The 21,874-nt window shown below is 40.3% G+C and overlaps 1 pseudogene; it reads right to left on the bottom strand.

Moving 5' to 3' along the window:
- Positions 1 to 12,814: 12,814 nt before the first annotated feature.
- Positions 12,815 to 20,313, bottom strand: LOC132832596 (muscarinic acetylcholine receptor M2-like; annotated as a pseudogene).
- Between the last annotated feature and the right edge of the window lie 1,561 nt (positions 20,314 to 21,874).

Genomic DNA, 21,874 nt, shown 5'->3' on the forward strand with positions numbered 1-21,874 from the left:
TGAATCATAACTCCTCCTTGCCTTTGTGGATGTCTCTGCATCTCATTCAACAAAATAGCTAAAGGCAGCCACTCTTCTTTTCTATGGCAATTAGAAAGGGGCACGAAATGTTGGCTTAGACAGTGATGTGCACATCCTGTGAATGAATAAAAGAAAAACATTCCACAGTCCCAAAGATTCTTTTTATTATACGTTGGTTGAGTACAAAAGCGACACTTTGGACCATTGAGTCTGCACTAGTAAAAATATACTCAAAATCAATCATTTTTGATTTGATTTGTGATTGTTTTATAAGTATTTTTGTTTTGATTTATGGTTAATTTATATGTATGGCCTTGGCTTCTGTGTTCTCTGGTTTCATACCAATGGAAGTTTCTGTGTCCACCTCCAACCACCTTAATTTCTTTAAAGGTTTTACGATGTAACCTTCCAACCTTCTCTTGTCAGCGAAGAGAGCTTCACCTCAGTCAACACTTCCAATTGGAGCTAAACTCTTAATTCTGTTATCATCATTATCATACTGTTCTTGCATTGTCATCATTGTCTGTGTGGTACCTTTCGTCAGTCTTAAACACCAAATTATTCTCAGTCTACTAATGACTTTCCATTTGTAGTCATTTTGTCTCTGTAGCAGTCCCAACAGAATCAATGGAAGATAAAGGATTGGATTTGGAGAATGACGAAGGGTGCGGGGGGACGCAACTGAGGAGAAAAAAAGATTATTTTGTGGACGTGCGTCGTGAGGGCATGTTGTGCATAGGGTCCTTTTAAAAAAGTTACTTAATTTACAAAGAAGTCTCAATTCAAAACCACTGTTGTTTATCCTCAGGAGGTGAGTCTTGCTGGAAAGACCAGGAATTATTGTTTCCTCACAATTGCTTCTTACAATGATGGAAATCAGGCTTTCATTTTGTGTTTGCCACTGGCTAACTTGCAATTATCATCCCACTTCTAATTTCCAAGATCAGCTGTATTCAGTGTGGTGACATTACACCTGCATTGCTGTTAGGGTGGAGAGTGCCTTTGAAATAATTTCTGCATGAAAGACTTTGGAGGCAAATGTTATTTCAGGGACTTTCACAGGGACTAGTGCGTGCTCCACAATTATTCAGTTCTCAAAACTTTCTTCTTGCAGATGATGCCAATGATAATTCTGTCCCTTCAACAAGGCTACTTTGCCCTTGATTTTTTCTGCTGGTCGGTTCATAAATTCAGAAGTTCTAATATGTTAAGGTTTAACTACTTGAAGAAGCTTTTAAATGTGTTTGCTTAAAACACCTGTACAATAAAAGGGCAGTGGCCAGTTCTCCCAGTTCAGAGTTTGGCCTGATTTGGTTTCAGCAAGCTGTTTTTGTTGGCAGTTGCTGGTCAAGTTTTACCTGGGAGCAAATAAAACTTCTCTCTGACATCTCTCCTGTAAGAACCTATGTTTGCTTTTACGTTTTTTGTCAAGAAGATGTTTCTGGCGATGTTGCAAGTATTTAGAACAACATTATTAAGTTGTGATTTGGAGGAGCCGGTGTTGGACTTGAGTGTATGAAGTTAATAATCACACCACACCAGTTTATAGTCCAACAGTTTTATTTTGAAACATTGGTTTTCGGAGCTGTAATGTAAAACTTTACTATAAATTCTGTGTCTTATAATCACATACTCCACAACCACTTGATGAAGGAGCACCACGCTGAAAACTGGTGCTTCCAAGTAAACCTGCTCGACTATAATATGGTATGGTGTGATTTGTAACATCATTAAGTTGCGTTTTCGTGTTGGTTATGTTGTCAAATAGTTATGACATTCTAAATTCGATATTCTTTTGTATATCTGTAAAAAAAAATCTGTTTGTTTAAAACTGAGTGATTTGGCAACTGCGTCACTGCTGGAATAAACACTTTTCACGTGCTTAAAACAACTAGAAAATTTAGGGTCTGGACTGCCTTCTTGAAATATTTTGATGGGGTTTGACCTGGTCCATGACATATCAGACCTGTTCAATTTAGCCAGCAATTTCTATTTTCAGATTTCCAGCATTTGCAGTTCTTTGGTTTATTTGATCATAACTAATTCCCTTTATTCCCCCAAATCCTCTCTATTGTTATAACCTTCCCAGCTCTATCTTCCTTCACATGTGTCTAACCTTCCTTAAACCTTCCATTTCTCCCAATCTGTAATCTGTGCAGTACATGTCACCATACTGCCACCAACAGTGCTGTGACAAAATCGACCTCTAGGATTTGATACAGTGAAGTGGTTTGTACCCAAAGTGAAATGGTGCATGTCTTGGAGGGGAACGTGCAATTGGGATGTTCCAATGCATCTTCTGTTTAACTTACGAAGTGATAGAGTTCAATAATTTGGAAGGTGCCAACAGAGCCGGGATTAATTTTTGAATACGTCTCATACTTGGTACATGTACTGCCTTTGCATATCCATAATGGAGGGACTGAATATTAAATGTGATAGACGGCATGCTAATCATATGGAATGCTTTAATCTGGGTGATGCCAAGGTTCTCAAATGTTGTTAAAGTGCATCCATCCAGGCAACTGAACAGCTTTAAATACACGGCTGACTTGTGTCCTGTAGATGGTGGACATGCTTTGAGGAGGAAGGGAGTTTCATTCCATGGTGATGGGTTCGCAGCCTCTGGCCTGTTTTTCTGGCTACAGAATACATATGGAGAGTCCAGTTCAGTTCGCGATTAAGCTGGGCATTTAGCTGCCTGGATCATAAAGTTCAGAATTGTACCTAAACCTCTCCACCTGCATCTCTCTATATTTTCATCTATGTGTCTCTGCATCCCTGTCTTTGTCACTGTCTCTCTTGCTCTCTCACTCTGTCAACCTTTACTTTCACTTTTAAAATCTTAGTCATTCAGCAAGCGTTGACTCAGTTTTCCTTGCTTTTCCTTTGAAGTTCTGTTTGATGTAAAATAATCCCTTCTGCATGGGTAGTTTATAATGTTAGCATTAGATAATTGTTACTTCACCAAACAGGATCATTCATAGGATAATGAGGAAATCTTTCGCGAGTGGAGCTGTTTATACTGTGCATAAAGGTCACGGCTCATGATCAGCTTGGAGAACTTGATTTTCTGGCCCTCGTTTTAAATTCCACAGTTCTTCTGCTCGAAGTCAATAAAATAGATTACCATGGTTAGACTCTTCGCTTGTCTCAGGAGAGAGAACTGATGTTGGAAGGTTTACAGAAGTGAGGCGTAGAATATGCAAAGAGAAAACTCATCACCATTACTAGTTGTAGAAAGCAGGGAGGAACTCGGCCAGGACCAAACAAGAAGCGCAAGTTGAGGTATCAAACATTTCATCCTGTATCACCCTGGTCACAGCCTCTGACCTCGCATTGTAAAAGTACAGATTTGAGACGGTCCAGGGAATCCTTTGTAGACGAAACCTGTAAGCCTCTCTTGGCTCGTCTCAGAAGTCATACTTTTTGTTAATCTGGAATAAAAAAAACACTTACAGACAGTTTAGTTTAATTTTAGTTATCCCCTTTATTTACCAATAGCATCACTGTTACAACATAACACTGATATCTTTTAGCTAAACTAACTAGGTTCTAATAACCCAGGAGAGTATGATATTGCTCTTCCTTTAAGATACCTCGCAGGCTACTCTGCTGTACTGTCACAAAGTGGCTTCCTTTTTGCAAAATGTTCACAATTCACTGCATGTTCATAATTGAACAGATAACTGTGAGAGAAAACAATTCGTAACGAAAATAAGTCAATTGACAGATCTGTGTGCGCTTCACTGATCACTCCGACTGGCCTTGAGATATCCCTCAGGTGGGAAAAACAACTCTAGAAGAGTTAGGGGTCTGCTGGCAAGCTAGGTTCCTATAAAGAAGTACCAGTCTAAATTAAGTGAGAGGTGTCATAAGGTATTCTTGCACAGCTCGCATGTCTGAAACAATTGTTTTATAAAATGGACTCTTAGCAAGGAGGGCAAACTCTTGACCATAAAATGCCTTCCCAACAGATTGTGTCAGAATCTCTTCAATGTAAGGTTTAGAATAAGTTTAAGCTGGGAGCAGAGTCCTGCTTTTTATCTTCGCACAGAATCATTTTGTACCTGAGGCTGAGATGTTACTGTTTAGTTGCATTTAAACTGATGCATTAGTCTTGAGTTAAACATGCTTTCTTTTCAAGGTTGTGATTCAAATTCGAATAAGGCATAAGATCTGATTCGATAGAATTGGCAGTGGGGCAGACTGTAAGGATTATAGAGTGGTCTGCAAGAACAGCAAGTAAGTTAAAGCTTCATTAAAGCTACCTTTCACAGAGTTTGCATTTCATAATCAGCTATGGCTACTCAAAATCATCATAAAATCCCCAATGTGCAATTAATTTCAATCCACAGCAAGTAAGCACCGAGAGTTTAATTTTGTACTGGCTTCGGCAGTCCCAGTACTAAAATTCACGCTCTCTCTCTCTCTCTGTCTCGCTCTGTCTGTCTGTCTGTCTCTCTCTCTCTATCTATCTCTCTCGTGTTCTTCTGTACTCTCAAGTCAGGCACTTGTAACAGAAACGATGTTTTTCCTTTTGTGTCTGCCGAGACTAAAGGGTGACAAGAATCCATTATAATTGATGGGACCTGACTGTTAATTGCAAGGCCTTTGAAGATATCGAATTTCGGTTCGAGGTCAGAATCAAACACTGTCATTAATTTCACATGGAACAGCCGTGAATGTTATCAAATGGTGTCCTGTTTATACGGATTCACTGATGTAAAGGAAAAAATTCTTAAATGCCTTAGAACATCCTGTTATCACTTGGGTAGAACAGATGATTTTACCTTCTGCATAACTTGGGTTCTCCCTTTATTTGGCCTTACCCTCTCTGACTTTAGGCTTATTTTCTAGTGTGCAAGAAATGTGTTCTATAATTCATTGCTACATTGTATTCTTAGTGTTTAAGGACAAGTTTAAGGCTACAGACTTTTTCAGCATCACGCCCTCCATCACCAGAAGAATTAAACATAAAACTAAGGATGTTATTTTCCCATTTTATAGAGCAGCAAAATCTTGAATAATTAGGGCAAGATGATACACATCTTGAATAATTAGGGCAAGAATACTTGTCTTATTTAAGAAAAGACATAAATGCATCGTTTGACTCTTCAAAGCTGGTTTTGTACATTCATATTTGGAATAAATATGTTGTCTTAAGAGGAAAGTTGGGGGTGACTGGGCATCTCTTCATTGGAGTAGAGAAACGTGAGGGGTGACTTCATCAAACTGTGTTGAGTCCTGAATATCCTAAGAGAATGAAATCCCTCAGCCCCACAGCCCACAAACCCCATTGCTGATGGAGGGCGTATGCCCAAAAGGTCGATTCTCCTGGTCCTCGGATGCTGCCTGCTCTGCTGTACTTTTCCAGCACCACACTCTCAACTCGTAAATATCCTTGTCGTGGATGTGGAAAGAAAGTAACCTCTTGTGAGGCAGTCCAGAATTAGGGAAACCCAACTTTAAAACACTAAATGTCACATTTTGTGGGAAGAGATGGGAGAAATCTTCCCTTTACATCACGATGTAACTCTAGAATATTTCATTGGAAAAAATGTGAAAGTTGAGTCAATGCTCAATTGCTTTTCAAGCGATCACAAATATGTTCTTGTTAGGCAGTGGAAAAATCTTATTGTGCTATTTTGGAATGTAGAATTTGGAACACAAATAGATGAGCCATGATATTGTTCCATGGCTGAAGGATCTCCTTCTACTATTTCATATGTTAATGTAAGTTCCTTTGCTGTACTTGTGCGGACATAAACGCACTTCCTAACAGAGAGGGAGGTGGGGTGGGAATAGAATTAGAATTAATTTTATTGTCACACGTTCTGACATGAGTGCAGTGAAACATTCACAAATGTGCCACTTATGGTGAAAACTTTGTTACCAATTACCTAAATGCAAAATCTTCGGAAAAATATTGAAATATAAAAAAAAGTCAGCGTTTCAAGCAATTCACGCTCGTCCTTGCCTCTTGATGTCACCAGGCCTTGCCTCTTGATGTCGCCAGGCCTTGCCTCCAAAATTCGCCAGGACGTCGCACCCTTAAGGTGCTGAACTCAAACATATGCTGAACAAAGGATGCAGCTCTGCTCTGCACGGGAAGTTCTGCCGTAGACGACAACCAACTGAGCATCAAACGCAAATGATGACCTATCTACTCAAACTGTCGGCATACTGCAGGGCATCAAGCTCCTCCATAGAATAGGGCCTACCAAATTATGAGTTCAGGCTCCAAGCCTGCGGAAGCCACGAGTCTTTGAGAAGCACTGCAACTACTGATGCTGATACACTGCCGACAATGTTCATGTTTCTGAACAATGTCGGAAGGTGAAAGAAAAGAGAAAGAGCCAGATGGAGAGACACAGACAGATGGACAGATAGAGACAGAAAGTGAAGAATGCGACCAGCAAAAAGCATATGGGCATAAGCCCTTAACAGTCCCTACAATGCGAGTGCTGTGAAAAACAGATGAGAGAATGAAATAGAGGCACCTTCAGTTAACTATCATCAAAAATAAATTCAAATAACTGCACTTTATTGACACAAGTGATTTTATACATACATATTCCTCTTTACCATTGAACAGATATTTTGTTTTCTGTGGATTAGAAATAATTAGCAAGGAGATGAGACTGCAGTCACTCCTTTTCACCATTCCCTTAAATGGGAGCTCAGACCTTCCCCTCCAAAATCCCCACTACTCATGTTGCCTGACCGCAATCCTCCCTCGCAATCCCCACTCTACTAACACTGCTCAAGTTCTACCTATGGAAACCTGTAGGTAAATGAGGATGAATGTTAGTGGAAACATGGGACTCCCAGCACTTGTTAAGAAAATGAGACATTGATGTACATGAATTTTTCACAGCACTCTTGAACTGCTCCCTGAACTTGGACTGAGTTGCACCATAAATAAATGCATGTGTGCAGCAACTTAAATCCACCAGCATTCTGCCTATCTCTGCAAAGTTGTTTAAGGAATCATTGTATTTTTCAGGAATATATCCTGCAATGGTACAACATAAGATGTTTATAACAAATAAAAACCAAAGTAAAATGAAGCTGCCTGATATTGTGAAGAATAAAATTGCAGAATTTCTTGTGCTCTCAATCTCTGGGTCAGTGCAGTTTCCAACAGTATGCCTGAGTTGTCTCCAGACCCACCTGATCATTAAAATGTGTCTGATAGTGAGCACATTGACAAAGAGAATTAAAGTATATGGGATCAATGGTGTGAAAATCGTATCAAACCATTCAAATGCCACCCATGCAGGATCTGTATAGTAGCTTGTCTTTTCCTTACAATGCCAAGGAACATCATCAATCATCTCTCTGGGTTCAACTGTGAAGTAGAATTGGATGCTTTTTAAACAAATCACAATGGATGTGATTGATAGAATCACAAATGCAGTTTTGCCAGTGCAATACTTTGTTTTCAATTTCTGGCAACAAATGGCTACAAATCGATCAAGTGAGAAAGTGACAACAAACCAGACAGAACATTCAGTACCAACGTAAATAAGAATAAGTATGATATTACACACATGAGTGATCTCCAGAAAAGATACTGGGAAAAAGTAGGAAATGAGTTGATCCAATATGATAGAAGAGAAGATGACCAGTAGATCTGCTGTTGCCACAGCCATCAGGTAGTAAGTTGTGCAAGTGGAGAGGCCACACTTCTTCCATGATAGGATGACAATTACCACTAAATTGACTGTAAGAGAGAGAAGAAAAAAAAGTAAAGTTTGGAAATTACCTCGTCACAAAACTAAAATCAAGAGAAACCTCATTTGTTTGGATTTAACAAGGCAAGGAAAACGATCAACATTCTTCAGTACATGAGTGATGTGGACACAATCTTATTTCTTCACTTTCATCGATACAACTGTTGATCATTCTTAGTCTTCAATCAGCACAACTGCTCATGCAGGCAACAGCACATGCAGTTCTACTGCTGGATAAGAGATTGCAGTTGAAGGGAGACGATCCAGTTGTCTTTCTCCTTGCAGGTACCAATGACACAGGTAGTCTAATAAAGAGGTTTTGCATTGCAAGTATGAGGATCTGCCATAGAACTAAAAAGAACTTTCAATGAGGCAATTCTTGGTGCAAAAACTGAACTACATAAAAATTAGCATTTGATCAATAAGTTTAGAGTTATTGATGTGTGACTCAAGGGCTGCTGTGAGAATACTGATTGCTGGTTTGTGATGATTTAACACGAGTACTGGAAAAATGTGGCTGCATTGTTGAGATGGGTTTCAATTAAACAGTGCTGGAGTCAGTCTTCAGGCAAGTCACCTGAATTGGGAGATACAAAGACAGTAATTGAATAGGGGAATAAGGGAGCATATCGAGATGGTTCCAGAAGTTAAAGCGAGAGGAAACAGTAGTAGATCAAGGCAAAAGTCAAATAATAATCAGAGTATAGTAGGAAATACAATGAACAAAAACAGGAAAGTATGTCAACAGATAGGGCAAAAGATTATAGAGTGGGTAAAGAAAACTGAATTAAGAAATTTGTGCCCTGCACTTGCAATCATTTTCATCAATTGTTAAGTTCAATATAAATTCATAAGCATGATCCGATAGTAAGTAGTGAATTAGTGGTATTCAGGATTGGCAGTATGCTGGAAAATTGTGGTGATGTAGCTGTGTTCACTAAAGAGTAGAATACAGGAGTGAGGAAGTAAATGGCATTTTGGAAACTGGAGGTGCTTATGACAGGATGACACAATAAATGTGGAAAACTTCAATTGACATATGAACCACGTGACCCTAATTAATACTAGCATAGTTTGCGTGGGACAAATTTTCATATGCAAGTGAAACATATTCTAAGCTGCACATTGGGGAACCATCCAGGTAGTAGATTGTTTTAGATTGCGCATTATGCAAAATAAGGTGGGCAACTGAAAACTTTGTTGAAAAGTGTAATTTACGAAAGAGTGACCATGACATGAATAATGTTATATTTAGTTTATAATCAGAAACCACGGCCTTAGTTCTCTACAAAATAAAGTATGAAGATCAAAGGGAAGATTTGGTGATGGTGGATGAGGAAAATGCAATGAAATATCTGATGTTGAACAAGCAATAGTTAACATTTAAGGAACTAATACAAAACTAACAATCAAAATACATTTCCACAATGCACAAACATTCAACAAGGAAAGTTTCCAAATGTGGCTAATGAGGATTGTATCAGATCAAAAACCTGTCAACTCAAGTTAGCAAACAAAGTTTGCCCAAGGAGAATATGGACACTGTCATTCTCAAATAATAACATTGTACAAATGGGAAAAGTAGCAAAAGAAAGACTCTAAAATCCAGTATAAATATTTATAATGATACAGATTAGTAAAAAACAAGGCAATGTGTTTGCATTACAGGAGAATTTAAAATGGGGTGTAAGCAAATAAGCAAGTAACAAATTCAATAATTTGTCTCTATATGAATGGAGGAAAGAACTAAAACACTTCCAGTAATAATGCAGTGTGAAGGTCTAAATTAAAAAAAAAAGTAAATTCAAAACATTAATACAACTTCAAAAAATTCTGTCGATCCATATATTCCAAGCAATGCTCTGAGGACTTATGTTTGCATTCTTCCAGCATAAATGGCTATTTTGAATTCAATCACAAAAGAAAATAGAATTAATAATCTAATGGTGACCATGAAACTGTTGTCAGTTGTTGAAAAAAAAACATCTTGTTTATTTGTATCTTTAGGAAAAGAAAATACTGTCCTTACCTAGACTGGTGTACGTGTGACTCTGGACCCACATAACATGCTTGAATCTTAACAGTCCTCATTATAATCTCCAGGAATTGAAACTACATCATTAGCATTTCTCTGCATTAGCAAACCAGTCAGCCAGTCAACTGTGATATTTACAACTGACACCAACTCAGAAATCACACCCAGCTATTCCCAGATTCATCACAAAAGCGGACGCCAGGAGTCTGGACGATCTCACAGGCAGGTAACTCATCAAGCAATCCCCACCTGAAAGAACAGAAAAAAACATTCCCTCTATCTCAGTGGGTGTGCATAACCATCCTTCAATAAATGAATGTACAGCCCACAAGAATGAAAGTAGTAATTATGACCTGAAATTTGTGAACAGAGTTTTGCGCATTTTAAAGTTATAAATTCAACAAAATATAAAATGGCATGCTTCATTTGAGCTGAAGGATATAATAATATCGGAGAGTGAGGGTAGAGAGCGGAAAGTGAGAAGCAAAACGTCAAAGCAATAGGAAGCTAAGGATAAAGAGTGACGACTGAATAGAAGGTCCCAAATTAATGTTTCAATCGAGAGTAGACAGCATTTTGAGCAGGGAATGTAGTTGTTCACATGGGAAAAATAAAAGAAAAGAAGCCAGTACTTAAACTGCACTGAATTCTTTAGGACCATAGCTGGTGTGACGGAAGGTTGTATCTCGTATTTTTGCATAGCAGGAAGGCTGTTGGAAAAGATAGAAGAGGAAATGGGAAACAGGGAGTCAGATTGCATGGGACATTGCTGGGATAAACAAGATAGATAGGTCCATTGGTATTACTGGATCTGGATTAGTGGGAAAAGCGGCGGAAGATCTATTTAATTTACCTGGTAAGAACAAGGGAGAACACCAGGGATGGAAAGAATGAATCTCATTAACATATGAAATGATGGTGCTGGTCTAAACTCATCTTATTTTCCATAATATGGAATATTAATTAAGACTGATATTGCTTTTTGTATACTTTTCACCAACATTTTACTGTGTTTACCTTGAAAATTATTTACCCTGAGTGTTTACGCTGAAAGTTCCTCCTCCCACTGCCTCCCTTTATTGGTTTTCCTATTTTGGCTGTTTCCTGTTCATGAAGAGTCAGCTATTGTATGTTCCAACGTGGCTGTTGAACCCGTTTGCAAACGCATATAATTCTTCTTGTTGGGACAGATATGAATGCCCTGATATTTTTGCCATTTCCATTTTTTGCTGCTGGTGTTCTTAATGGTTGGAAAAAAATATCTTGGATTTGTGACCTAGATTGTACTCTCTTGAACAGTTTGCCTTCATCTCCCCGCCCCAACAGAATCTAGCGGAAAGTGCCTCCAAATGCAAAATCCCTTTCGTGACCCTCTTCACCCTATATGGTAGCAATGTCATTTTCGTATTGTCCAATGTTGCTGAGCAATGTTTGGTAATTGTTTCTGCTTAGTGATTTAGAACTCCACTAAACGCCCAAGATAGATGCAATTGTTATTGTCACCCCAATGGGTCAATGAGGAATATACTAACAAGTCTGCAGCATAATTTGGCACCCTGATGTTTTCTGATACTGAATTTCACTTGTCCAGTGAACCAGATCGACGAGAGCATGTCAGGTTAGCTTGAAATATGTGCACCAAAATGTGGAAATTTCGGCTCAGTTAAGAAGTTAACATTTTCACTTGGAAACTTAGCATATTGTAGTTGCAGAATTCCCAACCATTTGATATGCTGGAAGGCCAGGGTCATCTCCTGCAACATGGCTCCAATCCTTCCCAGAAGTTCGGTAACCACATCTGATCAATGTAAACTTTTGCAATGAATCCATTGTGACTAAGAAAGCCGATTTGAGATTAAAATCTACTCAGTGCATTGCATATTTTACTCAATTTGCACTGTTTCAATTTGGACTTCTCAGTTTGCAAAAACCCACTGGAATGGAAAGGATACCTGTGAAAGACTGACCTGGTGCTCCTGCGGCAACTCTGAGGGATGGCACTGAGCCGAGTTGCACAGAAAATCAATGGGGGATGGAGAGTGAGGATGGCAAGCTCTCCAACCAAGCAGATGTAGGTGGAAAAGACCGAAGCAGTCAAATCCAGCTTGTTTCAAATCCGCAAAGGCAGTGGGCTCCAATTATCCAGTGTTCACTGTAGTCAAGACTATGTTCTTATAAATGCTGGTTCAATGGTGACACAGATCTTAAACACAAGACCTGCATGAGTTTGTTGCTCAGATATCAGCCTGGGTACATGATAGTGAATTGCTCAATCTTTAGCTGAAGCATCTATGGCTTAAAAGCAGGCATCGTTTTCTTTATTTTCACAACAATGAATAAGCTAGTACCTAATAACTTAAATGGACGTGATAAGACCCGGTAAAAGGGGTCAGGTGCGTTGGAAACACGTTAGGCATTGTATAACTTGAATAAATACGTTCAATTAATTTACACTATTATTCATTCAGTGGTGAAGCATTTATTCATTTTTAATAATTTGGAAAGTATGGCACCGACAGCGAGTCTTCCTCAGCCAAATAAAAAGAGGTTCTAATCGAGTGTGTTTGTCCATAACCCCATATAAACACTACTTGTCCAACAATGCGAAGTGCTGTCCACCCGAGCATGCTCAATTTATATACGAGAATTCAGTTTTTTTTTCAAATATTTTTATTGGATAATGTTGAAAATAGTGAGCGTCTGATTTCCTTCACCACAAAGATCATTTATTTTTTCATTAATAATGAACAAATCTCATCGGCCATTTGAAATTTTTGTGCAAATTTGATATTGGACAATTCATCTCCCAGTCTCGTCAGCAAACTATCATTGAAGAGACATTATGAAGTAATTGGGTAAAACTGAAGTGTGCTTAAAAAATGGCGTGTACTATGGTCTACCTGAGTCTTTTCTGATACAATAAACACATCACATGCCTGTAGTTTAGATATATATTTGAAGGTCATCATCATCACATTACATGGAGTGCTCATGGCATTTTGCTTGTGGCTTCTTTTCTTTAACCTTTTACACCACTGCCCTTGAACTGGCACAAGAGAAGATGTTTGAAGGTTTTCTTGAAAGTAGCATTACAGAGTGCATAACAGGCTGGATTGACAGTGCTATTTATGTAAAATATCCAATATCCGATATTCGCAACTGTGCTTGGAATACAGATGGGACAGAACGTGCTAATGAGCACCATGACATTGTATGGAGTCCAAGTGATGATAAATGCCAGGAGAATCGCCAGAATGGTTCTCGTCACTTTCGTTTCTCTCGTAACACTGACCTTTCTCTTCTGAGCAGTATTATGAATTATTTTACTCGTTTTTTGGGTTTCTGGGATATTCCTATCCTTCCCGTTATTGCTTCGAAGATCTGTAACAATTCTAGGTGTGGTTCCATGGTCATTAATATTTTGTCGTTGATTTACCGTCCTTGTGTAGGAGACTCTGCAGTTATCCATCACAGTACAGACATTTCCATTCTCACTGATAGGCCCGACTAACTGCTTGTTTAATGGAATCGTAATGGAAGAAGTTGACTCACCCAAGCACACCTCATCTCTTTCATCGAAATGATCAATTATTCTTCCATCAATTATTGTACCTTTTGGCATTTTCACTTGTGGCAGCCTAACAGAAGCATTAGATATGTTGCTCGGATTCGATTTCAGTATCTTATTCACCTCAAGGCTGGAGGAAACTAGTTCCTTATTAGATCCAGACTCTTTTTTATCTACCTTCATTCTACTTTTGCTAGCCCGTAATATATACACATATAAAATCATCATGATGGTGACTGGCAGATAGAAGGCAGCTATTGTAGTGCCGAAAGTTACAGCAGGATTGGAGAAGAACTGTATGTAACATTCTCCTTCACTGACTGTTCTCTGCCCTACGATGAACTGCCAGAAGAGAATGGCAGGGGCCCATACAATAAATGACACCACCCAAACGGCTCCGATCATCATGCCTGCAACCTTTGGTGTCCTCCTTACAGGGTAGCTAAGGGGTTTGGTCACACAGAAGTAGCGGTCAAAGCTGATGATAAGAAGATTCATGGAAGAGGCATTGCTGACAACATAATCGACAGCAAGCCATAAATCACACACCACCGCACCCAGAGGCCAGTAGCCAAGGAGACTGTAAATGGTGAACAGATTCATCGTTACTCCAACAGTGACATCAGCGCAGGCTAAGCTGAAAATAAAGTAGTTGTTAATAGTTTGCAATTGCCTGTTTACTTTGATGGAAATAATGACGAGGACGTTCCCCACGAGGGTTACCACACTCAGACATCCTGTTACAATCGCAATGAAGATTACTTCACCCGTTTTGTAAGAACTACGTCTTTGAAGTTCAAGAGACTCTTTCCAGGTACTTAGAGATTCATTCGTTTCAATTGGTTTTTCCATAAGTTCACCCTGATGTACAGTTAGCACTGAGGAGGTCCAAAAGGAAAACAAAAGAAAATGAACATGTATTAGGAGCTGTGCTTCAGACATGTTGAAGTTAAAAGTCATCTGGCCACTTATGGTTTCTTCAACAGCCAGTGCATGCAAATCTAACTGCTCATTTAAACTTCAATACCTTTGCCAGAAGGATTCGTTTTAAATTAGTAATTTCTCATCAATCTCTTAGACCAATTAGATGTTAATTTGTAATTAATTAATCATTAATAGTCTAATTAGCGATTAATTGCTGTGTAAATGGTCAGGAAGACTTTCATTTTTTTTTCTACAAACTCACGTAAACAGTGAATAGCCAGATCACTGAGGGTAGTGTTGAAAAATAACTCGTGTGCAGTGTTGTCCTTTCCTCAGAAAAAGAAATGTTTCAGTCAAAGGCAGATGTGGGGCAAAGATCCACCCTTTGACATCAGAAAGAGCGAGAACAAGCTCAACTTGAGTCTTGTCAAGTAGCACGATTAAGAGCCGTCCTCGGATTCTACTCCAAACCTTCCTCGTCAAGAAGTCTCCAAAACCCATCTTGTCATCCTCGGTTTAAAGGAATGTTATGTCATGATGTCGATCCAACAACGAATGAATTTGCAAAACACAGCTCAAAAGGGTTCGGTGATCTACTGTGGCATGAATTTCATATCTCCCATCTTCAAGTCAGCAGAACGGATTACCAATTTCAGTGTGTGCTATTATCAAGTAGAATGGCAACGAGTTACATTGAGGAAATGTCACCAGCAGCAACCAGGAAGTGAAGAACACCAAATACCGGTGCTTTGAAATTAAATTAATTGATAGATGGAAGATAGGAAAATGTAGATACTCAGAGAGGTAGATGTTAAGGCGCAAATGAGAACAAAAATGTTATTTTTTTGAAATTTTGACGTAAACAATTGTGCTTGAATAGTTATGAGTGTGTCTATTAATAGTTGTAAAACTTTGTATACCGTCAAAAGAAATCTCCCTACTCATTAAATATTGTATTTCAACTCTGTTTCAATGAATTTTACTGCTGCAAAACCTGTGCCATTTCTTTTTAAATGGAATCTGCTGTTGGCATTGAATACACAGATATTGTGATATATCCAGCAGAAGAAAATAAGTATTTTATTTTCACTCTTCAAGTGCAAAGTATTTGCTAACTCTATACCCTGAGTGATCTCTTACGAGCAAATTTTGTGGATGTCAACAATTACTGGGTGGTTGAGTATGTTCAACTCTCTGAACAGGGTTAATTGACAATAGGCTTCCTACTGTGGTGTGTTCATTAGTTTGCTCAAAACATTTTGTCAAGTTATGAGAATGCTGTAGAAAATTTATGTTATCGACTTCTGAGTATGATCAGAAACTGAGGAAAATTATCAACAACTCTCGTCAATGCAAAAATGCTGACACTGTAATTGTAAAAGAAAGGTTAGCATTGATCTATCTTCTAACCGAAATAATTTTCCTTTCCCATCTAAATATTTTGAATCACAAGCCACCTGCCCATAATTGCAATTAAAGTATACCCATTGAACTCATTTTTACATTTAAGTATTGAAATAGATATTTAAGTTTACATTTAAAGTCTTCAAATATTAGAGGTGGCCATGCTATATATTCCTGACTTCATGGTGCGCCTCACGTAAAACTCGCCACCAACCATGTCTTTCTCATGCCTCACCCCTACCGTGGTTGCCATTGTTTTTGGTTTTGCTTTACAAATCAATGTTGGTTCAGAGCTGTGAAGTTAGAATTGTAAGCTAAAGATGCCGTTTGGTCTATGGGTAACAACTTGCATTAAAAAAAAAGAAAACAGTCCAAACAAGCCTTCATTTATTTGCGAATCCAGGCCTGGATAAATTGTAGATGGTTCCCTGATCAGAAGGTTCTGCAGTCGCTGCCGCATTGTGTTTAAATAAATAAAATAAATCGGCAGTTAATGAGTAAGGCACATGGGAATTTCGTTCAGCCAGTCTGGAAGAAACACTATTTTCAAGTAAATGGAAGAAATTAAGTGGTATGTCAGAATGCTTGCGACAGACGTCAGTCTGGCAGGGGGTGGTCAGAGTTTGAATTTCATTATTCGACTACGTTTCTTTTAAAAATCAATCCGGCTGCGGATATTGCAATGTTAAAGTGAAAGCCTCCCACCTAACCTCCTTTGCCAGTTCCTGGTTGCTGAGAGAATACAAAACTAAATCATAAATGTTATTACTTTTATCTAAAAGATTATCTTGATCAATAGCTTCAGAAAAATCAACCAAAAAAGCTATCTTTTATGTCTGTGGAATAACACATGTGGAAAAACATTTCAGTAATTTTGCTATTTTATTTTATTTAAATATTTTTGTATGTCTCTAATTTGTTTGAAAGAGGCTGAAAACAAAGGTTTTGTGTTTAAAGCATGCACCGATTAGATTACTGTGTTGTTTAACTTTGCTCTACTAAAGTTATTCTACAATGAAAAAAAATCAAAGTCTTATGTTGAAACCTCAAACTAGTATCGAGAACAGATTACTTGTAGTCTGAGATCAGTTATTGATAAAGTGTATTTTGGAACTATTGGGGCCAATTATGAGGCTGTTTTGAAAGTTTTCACTTTAATTCGTCATGAATACAGAGGTAGAAAGGTGGGTTTAATTCTTCTCTCTATCTCTGTGGAGGAACATTAATAACCGAGTAGTTGCCAACCTGTGACGATGGTGTTCGCAACTGGTTTATTAAGAATTATTCCCTGTTATTATCCTACTTCGTTCTTGCTTGTGCATTATCAATATTTTCTATAATATTCAGCGTTCTTCCCTAATGCAGTCCTTCACACATTCATATGGAATAAGGATACATTCTGTTCTATGATTTCCTACATAAATCTGTAGACATACAGAGTTCTTTAGTGAGCAAGAGCACCATTTGAGGAAATTTCACAAGGACAGACAAATGTTGGATGCTGCTGAAAAAGACAAACAAGAGCCAGTGCACAAATGTTACATTACTTTCCTTGAAATACTGTCATAAGAACATTAACATTGACCTGATCAGAGAGTGGTCAATTTTGTTTTTTTCACATTTCAAGCACAAGAAGTTACCGCCAACAGTGCGGTAATTCTTCAGTACCGAGCGTCCGATGGTGCAACAGTCGCTCAATCATGGAGCTCTGACAATGCAGCATTCTCACTGTACTGACCCTCTCACAGTGCAGCACTCCCTCAGTACTGACCCTCTGACAATGACACACCCGCAGTCAGTACTGGGGCAGTACTGCAATGTCAGAAAGCCAGTACTGAAGGAACTCTGCACTTCAGACAGTCAGTACCGAAGGAATAGTACAGCATCAGACAAGCTATTAAGTGATCGACGATCGATCAGAAGGATTAATTTTAAGGGAGCCGCACACCAAAAGGGTCAGTTCTGTACTGTTACCAAATCAGCACGGACGCAGTGCTGCACTATCAGAGATTCTTAACCAAGGGAATGCTGCACTGAGCGAGGGTCAGTCCTGAGGAAATCCCTGCACTGTCAGAAAGTCAATAGAGAATGTGTTGTGAAGAATTGCAACACTGTCAGTTGCATCATTACAGAGGGAGTACTGAATTGTCACAGTGTATATAATTAGGGAGTGCCACTCCACCAGAAACAATGCTACGGGAGTGCTGCGATACCACAAACCTTTGAATACTTTCCATCTGCTCTCTATCATTACTGACAGTGCAGCACTCACATAAATTGTCGTTCTGAAAGTGCAACATTCTCTCTGCACTGACACTCTGACAGTGTTTCATGATCACTAGTTCTCAGGAAGGCTGACAATGCAACACTCCCTCAGACTGACCCTCTGACAGCGCAGTATTCCCTCAATACTGACTATGTGATAGTGCGGCGTTCCCTCAATACTGGCTTTCTGGCATTGCAACATTCCGTAGTACTGAGCATCAGATGGAGTGGCTTTCTCTCATTCCACACACACTGTGACAATGCAGCACCACCTCACTGCGAAAACACTTACAGTGCTGCCCTTCTTCAATGGAAATTATGTACCCGTACAGTGTCCATCCTCTCTGACTCTCTGACAGTGCTGGAACTGCCTCAGTATTGACCCTCGGACATTGCAGCACTCGCTCAGTTAAGAATTTCAAATAGTCAAACCCTGCCTCCGTGCTGATTCCTTAAATGTGCAGCATAAGCAATATTCTGTCCGCCTGACAGTGAAAAACTCTCAGTCCTGAACGATTGACAGTGGAGCTTCGCGTCAATGCTAACAATCTGTCAGTGTCGCTGTCACAGTGCTGACTCACAATAGTGCAGGACTCTCTCCCCATCCTCTCAAATGGAGAACTTCATCAGGAATAATACTTCTGATAGAATAGCGATCACGTACTACTTTCCCGCAGACATTGCAGCACTGTCTCTGTATTAACTGTCTGACATGCAGCAGTTCCGTCAGTACTAGCTTTCAGTACCATCCTAGTACTGAGCCTCAGATAGCGCAACCTTATTACATACACTCTGACAATGTAGCAAAGCCTCAGTGCTGAACTTTGACAATGCGACAGAACTTCTCACGTTCCCCTCTGACAGTGATACGCTTTCTCACTTTCATTATTAACCAGCTGACCGTGCAGCATTAGTTTAGTACTGACAGTGCAGTTCTCCCTCCAATCTGACTCTCAAACAGTTCAGCAGCGACTCTACTGACCTTCTGACAGTTTTGAAGCCGCTGACAGTGCAGCAGTCAGCATTGACCCACTGGCAGCATTCCCTTAGTACTGGATATCTGGGCTATTGCAACAGTACCGAGAATGAGGCGAGTGGCTCACCCTTATTGCATACGCAGCAAATAACAGTCTGATCCTCTGACAGTACAGCACTTCCTTCGCAAACATTGAAAGAACTGCAGATGCTGTAAATCAAAATAAGAGAGGTTGCTGGCAGTTGCACAGTCACTCAATGTCTTTGTGATAAATATCTGCCGTGTAGCATTCCTTCCATATTGATCTTCTGTAGTTTAGCCTTCGCTAGTTACTGAGCCTCAGCCAGTGCAGCACATCGTTTCAGCTATCCCCCTGACAGTGCGGCACAGCCATAGTACTGACCCTCTGAGATTGGGATCCTATGTCTCTCTTTTAGTGCGAATCATCTGACTGTGTAGCAGCCCCTCAGTACTGCACTTCTGACATTGCAGCACTCACTCAGTACTGACCCTCCGACAGTACAGCACTCCCACAGTACTGACTGTCTGACAGTACGGCATTCCCTCAGTACTGACCCTCTGACAGTGCAGCACTCACTCATTACTGACCATCTGACAATGCGGCTCTCCCTCGGAACTGACCATCTGACTGCAGTATTCCTTCAGTATGGAAACTCTGACAGTGCTACAAATCCTGCTAACTTTCTTCTAATCCTGTCAAAGTGAGACAATTTGTCTCTCCCAGTATTAAACATCTGAACCTGTCGCACTTTTTCTGGAGTTATCGTCTGATAATGTGGCGCTCCTTTTATCAACACATTCTGACAATACGCTCTGTTCTCTCAGCCCGAAAAAGTCTGACCAAGCAGCACTCCCATAATAGTGAACCTCCGACCCAGAGGGGCAGTCTCAACCGTTGTCCTCGGACAAGTGCAGCGCTTCTTCAGAACTGACCAGCTGACAGTGCTGGACTCCACCAGTATTGACCTGTTGTCAGTGCAGAACTCCTTCAGTATTTACACTCAGGAGAGTGACCCTCCCTCCACCCCGCCAACCACTGACAGTGCAGCACAACCACTCTCTGTCTCTCTGACAGTGCAAACTTTCCACATCACCGATCATTTGATCGTGCAACACTCTCTCAGTTATGAATCTCTGATAGTGAAGCACTGCCTCAGTCCTGATTCTGTAAAAATGCAAAACACAATTCCTAATAAACCTCTGAAAATTCGATTTCCATTATTACCTATCCTCTGACAGAGCAGCGCTAACTTTGTATTTTTCCTCTGGCAGTGCATCATTCCCTCAGTGCTGACTCTCTGACAGTTCTGCACTGCCTCTGTGACAGTGAAGCACTCTCTCATTACCGGCTCTCTGGCATTGCAGCCGCGTCGCAGTGCTGAGTACATACACTGACAGCACAGAATGCGCTGAAAACCTACTGATCTTGTGACAGTGAAGCACGGTCAATATGGAACCATTGCCAGTGCAAATTCTGTCAGCTGCGGATCTCTAAGTGCCTTTGCTAACTTACCAACTGTGCAGGACAAACTCTCTTCTGACGCTCTGGCAGTGTGGCACTCTCACATGACTGATCCGCTGACATTCAAGCGCTATCTCGACTGAAACTCTGATAATGCATCGTCCCTCCAGAAGTGCAGCACTCCCTCCAAACTTTCCGGCTGGTAGTGCATTAACCAGTAGTTATGACTTCCGAACAGAACAGCAGAACCTCTCCGAAGACCCTTTGACAGTGCGACGCAACCTTAGAACTGACCAGCTGGAAGTCAGACTGTCACTGACTGTCTTTGTAATAAATGTCTGACCGTGCAGCACTCCTTCAGTACTGATCCTCTGTCGTGCAGCTTTCTCTTGGTCCTGAGCCTCTGGCTATGCAGCACAGCGTTTCAGCTGTCCCTCTGAAAGTGAGACACAGCCTCGGTACTAATCTTTGGAGAGTGGGATCCTCTGTCACTCTGTTGGCGAGTATGATCTGACCTTCGACAGTTCAGCTGTTCAACAGTCTTTCAGTCCTGACCCTCTGACAGCGCAGCGTTCCTTCAGTACTTACGTTATGAGAGTGTCAAACAGCCTCAGTGCTGGCTCTCTAATTGTGAACCAATACAGACCTCACTCAATACTCACTGTCTGGCAATGCAGCCCTCCATCTGCACTGACCCTCTGACAGTGCAGATCTCCCACACTACTGACCCCCTGACAGAGTGGTGCTCCCTCAGCAATGACTTTCCGAAAATACAACACCCAGAGTAAAGACAGTATCTTACATTATACTGTCTTTCTGGCAAGGCAGTATCCCCTCCATCCTGACACTTGGAATTGCAGCATTGCCTCAGTGTGGATTCACCAGAAGTGTATCACTCGCTCTCTCCTGACTCTTGCAGAGACTGGAACTCCCTCAGTACTGTTCCTCCAACAGACTGACGCTACTTTAAGACTTTCCCTCAGTGTAGCACTCAGTACTGACTCTCTGACAGTGCAACGTTTCCATAGTAACGGCACTCTGGCACTTCAGCAATCTCCAACGACTGATACTCAAACACAGTCAGTACTCTTAAAACATGCACGCTGCAGCTACGCACATTCTTTCCTTACCCTTTGATAGAGCAGCATTCCCTTGTTGCTGCCATTGAACATGAGGCACTCTCCCATAGTAACGAAACTCAGAAAATGTAGCTCTCGCTCACGACTGACTCTTTCATAGAACATACTGCCTCATTACTGAACCTCTGACATTGCAGTATACCTCCCGTAATGACCTCCTGACAAATTGGAACTCCCTGAGTAATGATGCTCTCATGCTGTACTTTCGTTTTGGCAGGGCAGAATTCCCTCTGACCGGACACTGAAAATGCTGTGCTGCCTCAATGCTGACTTACCAGCAGTGCATTCCCTCTCTCCTGTCTCGCCGACAGACAGGCAGT

Source organism: Hemiscyllium ocellatum, chromosome 35, assembly GCF_020745735.1.
Source record: "Hemiscyllium ocellatum isolate sHemOce1 chromosome 35, sHemOce1.pat.X.cur, whole genome shotgun sequence".
Classification (NCBI taxonomy): Eukaryota; Metazoa; Chordata; class Chondrichthyes; order Orectolobiformes; family Hemiscylliidae; genus Hemiscyllium; species Hemiscyllium ocellatum.